Source organism: Mus pahari, chromosome 6 (assembly GCF_900095145.1).
Source record: "Mus pahari chromosome 6, PAHARI_EIJ_v1.1, whole genome shotgun sequence".
In the NCBI taxonomy this organism is placed as follows: domain Eukaryota; kingdom Metazoa; phylum Chordata; class Mammalia; order Rodentia; family Muridae; genus Mus; species Mus pahari.
The window spans coordinates 21776754-21785263 of NC_034595.1; the positions used below are offsets into that span (position 1 = coordinate 21776754).

The 8510-nt window shown below is 37.0% G+C and overlaps 1 non-coding gene across 1 annotated transcript; it reads left to right on the forward strand.

Annotated features, from left to right (window-relative positions):
• Window positions 1-1973: 1973 nt before the first annotated feature.
• LOC115064270 lies at window positions 1974-2145 on the forward strand. The gene has a single exon (XR_003844116.1). It is a non-coding gene; the product is annotated as a U1 spliceosomal RNA (small nuclear RNA).
• The last annotated feature ends 6365 nt before the right edge of the window (window positions 2146-8510 follow it).

Sequence of the window (8510 nt, forward strand, 5' to 3'; positions counted from 1 at the left end):
AGAGAGAGAGAGAGAGAGAGAGAGAGAGAGAGAGAGAGAGAGAGAGAATAGAGGAGAGGCTGGCCATGAGCATGTGGAGAGAGAGGGGGGAAGGGAATGGGGAGAGAGAGCAGGAGCAGGAGGAGGAAGGCAAGAGCATGAGCAAGAGAACAAGAAAGAAGGGGGACAAGCAGCCCCTTTTATAGTGAGTCAAGCACACCTGGCTAATGCCAGGTAACTGTGGGGTGGAGCATACTTGGCTGTTGCCAGGTAACTGTGGGGTAGAGCTTAGATAGAATGTTAACAAACTGCCCCACAGGAAGGGTCATGAAGAGAGCATTAAATACACCCTTCACCATTAAAACTTTAATTGGGATATAGACAAAACCTGATACTGCCCAATACTGTACTTATATTTCAGAACTTTCAAATTAAACCATATGTCATCCTTCTGCGTCACCCAATGGTACTCTTGTTCTGTGCTTAAAGACATCATTATATTCACAAGAGTATTAAAATAAAATTAACAAAATATAATCATGTAATGGAGAGTATTTAGCATGTAATTATTAGAAAACAATCCACACTAAAGCCGTCTACACACCAGCTATGAGGTACTGGGGTCTTGTTCTGTTCCCAGCCTGGTACATAGCCTGAGAGGCAAAGACCACATGTTTCTCTTAGCCAAGACCTCTCCCACAAACACTAACTCCCCTTCTCCAGATTGCTTTCTGGCCCCAGTGCCAGCTGCTGCAGTCCCAAGTTTCTGCGGCTGGCTGGGTGGGCACTCTCACCAGCCTGTGCTCCACTGCAGTTACCTCTACCCTGGAGTTCAGTCCTTACCTAATCTTCCCATTTCAAACCCTTTCCTTCCAACTCTGCTCCATACTTCCTCTCCATATTTTCTCCTGTGAGTATTTTGTTCACCCCCCACCTAAAAAGTACTGATGCATCCACATTTTGGTCTTCCTTCTTCTTAGTCTTCATATGACCCATGAATTGAATCTTGGATGGTTTTAGCTCCTTTGTCAAAGATCAAGTGACCAAAGGTGGGTGGGTTCATTTCTGGGCCTTCAGTTCTTTTCCATTGATCTACCTGCCTGTCACTGTACCGATACCATTCAGTTTTTTACCACTATTGATCAGGGTTGGTGATTCCTCCAGAAATTCTTTTATTGTTAAGGATAGTTTTCACCATTCTGGATTTTTTGTTATTCCAAATGAATTTGAGAATTGCTCTTTCTAACTCTATGAAGAATTGACTTAGAATTTAGATGGGGATTACAGTGAATCTGTAGATTGCTTTTAACAAGATGACCATTTTTACTATATTAATCCTGCCAATTCACAAGCATGGGAGATCTTTCCATTTTCTGAAATACTCAGTTTCTTTCTTCAGAGGCTTGAAATTCTTGTCATACAAATCTTTCACTTGTTTGGTTAAAGTCACACCAAGATAGTTTATATTGCTTGTGGCTATTGTGAAGGGTGAAGTTTCCCTAATTTTTTTCTCAGTCTATTTATTCTTTGCACATAGGAAGGCTACTGATTTGTTTGAGTTAATTTCATATTCTGCCACTTTGCTGAAGGTTTTTTTTTTTTTTTTTTATCAGCTAAAGGAGTTCTCTGATGGAATTTTTAGGGTCACTTATGTATACAATCGTATCTTTTGCAAATAGTGATATTTTGACTTCTTACTTTCCCATTTGTATCTATTTGTCCTACATTTGCTGTCTAATTGTTCTAACTAGAACTTCAAGTACTATAAAGAATAGATAGGGAAAGGCATGGCAGTCTTGTATAATCACTGATTTTAGTGGGACTGCTTCAAGTTTCTCTCCATTGAGTTTGATGTTGGCTACCGGTTTGCTGTAGATTGCTTTTGCTGTGTTTAGGTATGGACCTTGAATTCCTGATCTTTCCAAGACTTTTATCATGATGGGATGTTGAATTTTGTCAAACGCTTCCAATCAGTTAATTAGGGAAAAATTCTGATACTTACCTGGCAGGTGAGAGATGATAATCAGGAAGGTGGTTTTCCCAGGGTGAGGCTTATCCATTGCACTCCCCATGTACTGATTCCTGCAGCTTACCCAAATTCGGGAAAACTTGACTGCATAATTTGTGGTAGATGGGGACTGCATTCATGATGGGAACAGACCTAGACTCTGTTACTGGTGCATAGCTAGGTTTAGCGTGCATTTGTTTTTAATAATTTCATGCTACTATGCCAGCAAGTGCTTGTTGAAAGGACCCTGATATAGCTATCTCTTGTGAGGCTATGCCAGTGCCTGGCAAATATAGAAGTTGATGCCCACAGTCATCTATAGGATAGAACACAGAGACCCCAATGGAGGAGCTAGAGAAATTACCCAAGGAATTGAAGGGGTCTGCAACCTTATAGGTGGAACAACAATATGAACTAATCAGTAACCCCAGAGCTCATGTCTCTAGCTGCATATATTGCAGTCAGCCATCATTGGGAAGAGAGGCCCTTTGGTCTTAAAAATTTTATATGCCCCATACAGGGGAACACCAGGGCCAAGAAGTGGGAGTGAGTGGGCAGGGGAGCAGGGAAGGGGGAGGGAATAGGGAAATTTCGGGATATCATTTGAAATGTAAATGAAGAAAATATCTAATGAAATAATTTAAAAAATAATAATTTCATGCTACAATAATGCAATGTATTTGATTACAGAAATGAAGAACTTAATTCATAATATCAATATATTATAGTTTCTACTGTTTGTATAAGTCTTCATATTAAAATGCTTTTTAAAAATCCATTCCTATGAGGATGAAAGAATGTAAAATGCTATAGATCTGCATTGTGAGTGCACATTGACCTTAAACTTTATGATCATGTTTACAGTGTGCAAGCATTCAGTTGGAGATTCCAAATTTTTGTGAATGGGCTGCTGTATCTATTTTGTAGTTAAGCATGATAAAATATATATAGTAATTTGCACATCATTAGTACATGCATTGATATTTAGCGACTTCATTGTATTAAGCCTTTTCAATAAATATAGCCAATTTTATTAATGAAATTTGGTGTTTGCTTATAAAAGTTGTATATTGCTTGATCAGAATTTTATTATTATGTGTGAACTCATCATTTATTAATGAATAAACTGACAATAGATTTAGTTCACTCACCCTTAGTATTAAAAAAATACACATAAGTAGTTGCTCACACAGTCAATCAAGTACGTTTTCCAGTGAGAGCATGACCAACTGTAGTCTCATAGTGTGACAATTATATATATATACATCATATATATATATATATATATATATATATATATATATATATATATATATATATGCTGTAGCTTGTATTCAGATCCATAGTACAGGAATCCATATAAAATATGCATTACAGTTGTACCAGGACAACTGAACTGCCATTGAATCTCAGCTTTATAAAGCGCTGGTACTTTCTTTCAGATTCTTTGAGAGTGTGTGTGTTTGATACATTGAAAAAATCAGGGAAAAGGCTGGAGAGATGGCTCAGATGTTAAGAGAAAGTCAGAGAAGAAAAACAAGGGAACAGAGTAGAGCTTGGTGGTGTAAGGATGATATCAGGTAACAACATAGAAATCTCTTGGTCCAACTCCTGCTGATAACATAGTGCCATGTGCCCAGTCACTAGTGCCCAGTTAGTTTTCCACGAATAATGAAGTGGTATATTTCTATCTTATCTAAACCTTCAATAAGCCATGTGCTACTTCTATCTCCATCATCACCCTTGCTATACTCAGTTGTGACAGGAAGCAGCTAACCTCAAACCCTTTGTGAATGTTGAATATCAGGAACTTTGAAGTTCTAGACGCAAAGCCTCACAAGTTGTTAGGCGTCTGAGAACTCTCTCTATATCTAGCTCAGAGTAGGTGCCAGAAGGTTAATGGTCATCATTTCGTCTTCTAAACTTGTACAGTTACTTTCTCGGGCATGTTTATAACTATTCATAATAGAATATTATAAAATCTTCATAGGTCACCACAGTCATAATAACCAAGAAACAAAAACAGTATTATTCTAAACATTGTTTAACAGAAAAATGAATAGTGAAAATGTATACATATACACAAAGTAATATTAATTCATATAAAGAGAAAAGAAACCAAGAACTTTACTTACCAGTAAATAGGTGGACATGGAGAAAATTATACTTAGTGTGGTAAACCAGCCTAAGAGGGAAAAATAGGCACGTCCTTTCTCATCTTTGGCTCCTAGGTCCAAATCTTCAGAAGTGAACATACAACTTGTAGTAAGTACAGAAACCAGAAAAGTATAAAGGGACCATAGATGTGTATGTGCCAAATCACATTGGGAGGGGACTAGCAGGACACAGGTGATATGAAGAAATAGAATTATTGGGAAAGGGCTCCATCTGGGGAGTGGAAGGGATGATAATAATATAGAAGGAGAAAGTTAAGCAAGAAAAAAATAACACAAAAATTGCTTAATAAAGCTTCAGTAAGTATGTAATTAAATATTTACCTAAAGTTATGTACAACATCTACCTATTTTAAATATACACATTATATATTATGTATAAAATATTTTTAATATAGTATATACAAATACATCCATGGGGCATAACTGACCTAGGCTCCAAAGGGTAGTTTTAGGCCCCACAGATTGGACATCCAGAACAAACACTTCTCAGGTCTACTTGGTTCAGTAGCTCATGGGTGTCTTTCAGCAGGCAGCTTTCTTACATCTCTGTGATGTGCTCCCTTTGGTGCCAGTATCACCCTCATCATCAAGTCAAAATTCTGAAGTTATTCTTAAGTTACATAGAAGGAAGTTATGGTTCCATTTAGTTCACCCAGAAGAGGGAAAATTTATAGCTTAAATACACATACAAAATTACCATACATATGTACACATATACATACATATATATTAAAACCACATGTATATACGCACACACATATATATTACTGTATATATGATATTGTATATATTATAATCCACTTAGGGTGACAATGCTCAGCACAGGAAACACAAAACTAAGATTAAAAACAAGCAGCAGACACTAGGATCATCCTTTTGAATAATTTTACATGAATAATTCTTGACTTTCTTGTGCACTGCATTGTGACTCCATCAGACCTCATTCTCAGCTTCCCTTATCTACCTTTTCCCCTGTCTTCTAGCTTGGTATCCTTAGCATGATTCTAGGTGTGCTGTCTTGCCAGAAGAATTTGAGGAATAAATACACTTACAAATATCAAATGATACATATACATAAAACTTATGTTTCAGAAAGTTCTTGGTTTTCTTACTCAAAATGAACTCCTCAGAATGGCCACTGTTCCCACTCATTGCACAAAACAGCATGATTCTACATTTAGTCACATATTTATGAATTTCTCTCCTGTAAACTATATAAGATGATGGCTCAGGTTCTTTGAAGTTCTGTATTGAGAACAGCTACCTTCTGGTATAAGCATACTCTTTGTGCCCAGTGCTGGTGATTAAAATATCCGTCAAATAAAAGAGCAGCCTCTCTCTGCTCTGTAATTCCCTCTGCCCAATTCATTATTACTTATGGAATAAATTCCTCATTTTAATCCCCTACCCACATTCACCTGATATTTCCCCTTCTCTCATTATTTTCTTACATCTTTTGTATTTCTTTTTTTCAGAATATTAAAAAAAAAATTCACATAGTTGGTGAAAATGATGAAGCTACAGATAACACACTACTTGCTTATGTGGTTCACCAGATGTTGCTCTGAACATTTGATCCAAATTAGCTTCCTTAACAGTCTTAAATCCTATAAAGTGGTCTCTACCACTTTTTTTGTTTAAAAAAAAACAAACTATCTTAAAAGTTTAGTAATAGTTTGATTTCACTTACAAAACAAGAGGTCTGGCTCTAGTATAGAAGTTGTTGGTTGTTAAGGCACATAAAAATCTTTTGAAGGGCCTTGGGATTTAGGAGTAATTGTGGTCTAATGGGTTTTGAATTTTTATTAGGTTTTTTAAACCAGGTTTTACAAAATGCATTTCATATTATTATCCTGAAAATAACTGACTGGATTGAAATTCCAGATCATGATGACATCTACATTGGTCTCATGCAACCTGACACTATTCTTAGTTTTTTGATCTAAGGTATTATGGGAAAATCTAGAACTTACAGGATGCTTGTTCAGGCACTTAGCCAAGAGTGTGAATGACTGTTTCTTCCCTTCTATGTCCACTTGATATTCTCTTCAGGAGTGGCAGTAGCTACTTCACAGAGTTTGCAGACACATTCCCCATTAAAATGTATGTATCACCAAGGAAAATGGGCATGAGGTCAGGCAGAGGGCACTGGCCTGGAGTCAGTATATTTGATCCACACTATTTCCTAAAGATGACCAGCTGTGTGAACTGGGGCATGCCACGTAACATGTCCAGATCTCTGCTTTCCCTAATTATGAATGGATATGTCAAGGGGCCAATTCAGCTACAAAATTCTCTGAAACTCATTTAAACATCACATAAAAGAAGAAAAGCAAACTAATGAATACGTGTTTCAGACAGTTTGACCCCAAGGTGGACAGTTGCAACTCTGAAACTCAAATCAGAGGCTCTGTGAAACTCTACCATCTTTGTCCCAAGACTATCCCTACTGAGTGTTAGACTATGGACAGTAGTAATAAGCTGTGACTGATGCAGAGAGATAAGACAAATGAAAAACACCACCCAGGAAGGTAAGTTGAGTGCTGGGATCTGAGGAAGTGGGCATTAGAAGGAGAACAGTGAAGAAGGAACAAAGGCCTGGTATGATCTGAGACATGGAAGTCAGTGGAACATAACTTACCCAAATCTGAAACTGGATGTGCTGTTGAATGTGCTTTTAGTAACAGTCCTCCCAAACTGACTCAGGTGACAAAGGGCATTTATGACAGCACAAAGTGGAAATTGAGAAGTTGAGCCTTCTCAAGTACAATTAACCCAGTGGTTCAGGAATGTCCTTAGGTAGGTAGCCTTTTCTATCTCTCTGCCCTGCCATCTTGGATGCCAATTTCACCTTCATCCTCAAGTTGAATTATGCAGCTGTTTCTCATATCACATTGATGGAAGGGATGCTTTGGTATAGTTTACTCAGACAAGGGAAAAAATATGTCTCTGAAGTATATACAAGACCTGCTCTCATGACTTATTAATCGAACTTCAGTCACAAAAACTGTCACCGATATCAACGCCGTTGAGCAGATGGATGTTACCTCGTGACTGTGTTATATCCTATAACTCATATCAGTCACTGTAGCAATGGGTGGGGTTTCCATATTGAATCAGATATATTATGAATTGTATGGAAGTTAGGCAGTTAATTTCCCTTTTGTGTTCTGTACAGTGTAGGATCAGAACACTGATATTAGGAGTTGGGACAAACAGCATTATGGTTGTCAAGAAAAGACAAGGAGGAATCCAACCAAACAAACAAGAAATTGAGTAAAGGAAATAAAAACATATTTTATGTGAATAACCAAATCCAGCTGATTTGAAATCCATGCACCAACATCCTAAATAAGATGTGTTTATAATTTTTAGATTGCTAAAAAATTATATTAAAGGAAATGAAAAAGTCAAACCATTTTAGCCAATGTCTGACATGCATGTCCTTTCAAATCAAAATGAAATAGAAACACTGGGTAGGAGACAAGACTCAGTAGCTAAGAACATTTGCTATTATTTCAGAGTGCTTTCATTTGATCCCCAGCACTTACATCCATTGTCTCAGATGTTACATGTTAACTGCAGGTCCTGGGAATCTAATATGCTCTTCTGGTTTCCTAAGGCATCCATACACATGTGGTATGAACTTACATAGACCCAATCAAATACATATAAATAAAACAAATCTTTAAAAATAAGCAAAGTGTATATTTAGTCAATATTCATCAACACTTAATCCTGCAACATGTATCATGTATGCTCAGACAGTAAATTTAGGGTTACCTATAACCTTTCCAAATTCTGCACATATTTTTAAAGATTCACAAGAATGAAAACAGAGACATGTAACATAGCAAATAAAGTAAGACTGGCTAAATGCAATGGATAAAATCTTTATTGTATCCAGAAATCAAAGGTTTTCCAGAGCAAGATATTTATAAGGCAGACTATAAAAATCCTGATCATATGTCCTAGGTATTATTATGGGGGGGGCAACTAGTCCATTTTGCATTGGTATAAAAAAGTATCAGAAGTTGGATACTTGATTAAAGTGAAAGTCTTTACTTGGATTATGACTCTGGTAGCTGGTGGCCTCAGACAAGAGGCATATAAGTCCTACCGAATTCCCTTGATTGTGTTGCAATATGGTAGGAAAGCAGAAATGGATCTGCTTTTAGCAGAACAGTCTGATCATGTGGTAAGAGAGAGGAGTATTTAACAACGGCTTTTGAAAAAGAGGCCTCTTACTAACATAAGACCAGCCTTAGCTCTGTGAGGGAAAGGAAGCTCCTGAGTTAATTACTCTTTACTTTACCTTAAAGTGTGTATTGTATGAGAATGTAAGA